This window comes from Cynara cardunculus, assembly GCF_001531365.2.
Source record: "Cynara cardunculus var. scolymus isolate 2C chromosome LG 10, CcrdV1, whole genome shotgun sequence".
Taxonomy (NCBI): Eukaryota; Viridiplantae; Streptophyta; class Magnoliopsida; order Asterales; family Asteraceae; genus Cynara; species Cynara cardunculus.
The window spans coordinates 1,273,963-1,275,406 of record NC_037537.1 but is presented as its reverse complement, the minus strand read 5'-3'; positions in this window follow the sequence as shown (position 1 = coordinate 1,275,406).

Genomic DNA, 1,444 nt, shown 5'->3' with positions numbered 1-1,444 from the left:
GATGTTTACGGGCATTTTAAGAAGTTTTTTTAGGACACTTTTAAAATAAAATGTTCTATTAGCTATTTAATAGGACAATTTTAAGAAGTATCATATAGATCCATCTTTTTATAGAAGACAGTTGTGTTTATAAGACATTTATTTAAATATTGTTTTATAAAATAGCTAATATACCACTTTATATTATAAGCGTCCTAAAAATCTTGTTGAAACGCCTAAAAAGTACCTATAAACCGCCCTTTTACCTTTGAAAATCATATAATTACCTCCTGGAAACTTTTTGGTTCATCATGTTATTGCTCTGACCCCCCACAGTCCAAGCACAACGACACAATTATCAGGGGGCGTGGTCAATTTCTATGCTGCGATTCGGCCCAATCAATTTATCTGGTTCTGTCCGTCCTTGAAACAACTTTGTTCTCTCCATATTACTAAACCATATGCTCTTTTTGTGGGACCTCGTCAATTCCTACGCGAGGAAGGTAATAAAAAAAGAAAGATGATGAGATATATGACACTTTTTGTTTTGATCCTATAAACTTAAGTTCTATAAAGTATTTATTGAGATGCTTAAACATTTTAAAAATCTTATAAAATAAATTGTGCAGTGGTGGGGGTCGTGCCGCTTACAAAGTTCAAGGGGAAGCACCCTAAGTAGGGTCAAGGGGTCAAGCCCCTTGTGTGGTCTCAAAACCTATATAGTATATGGTCACTGCAAGAAAAAGTTTAGTTAGTTACCAAAATTTTAATTACCACTTATATTTTGGTCATTAACTATGGCGTTAGTCACGTCAACGAAGGTCGTCATTACTTTTGGTCACTAATATAAATTTTAGTGACGATAAATTAGGTCACTAAGTGGCCTCTATTTCTCAGAATTTTCTTATAACTTTGTGTTTCATCACAAATAGTGTGATTGTTAAATTGAAAAGATTAGTGACCATAAAACGGTGGTCAGTAAATTGAATGTGTTTATGATCAAAATATAATCATCAGTAATTAGGAATCATTAGTTGTAACATTGTATTGAGTTGTATGGGCTGGTGAAGGAAAAAAAAGGTGGTCGTTAAATAGAAAGTGTTAGTGACCAACAAAAGGTAGTCACTGAGCGTTATTAATTAATCGTGGAGTTGGAAGTGTTATGTAGTGACCAAAAACCAGTGATCACTAAATTGAATGTGTTAGTGACCAAAAAATACTAATCACTAAGTAGGATTCATTAGCTGTAAAATTGTATTGAGTTGGATGGGTTAGTAACCAAGAAAAAAGGTGGTCACTAATTAAATTGAACATGTTAGTGACCAACAACGACTAAGTGGTATTCATTAAACGTAGAGTTGGAAGGGTTAGTATTAGAATTGTATTTTAGGTTGTACTGTTTGGTCATAGTCTGTGAGTCATTTAGGTGCGGTCTATGGTTGTTTCGGTGTTCCCGAGTGTACAA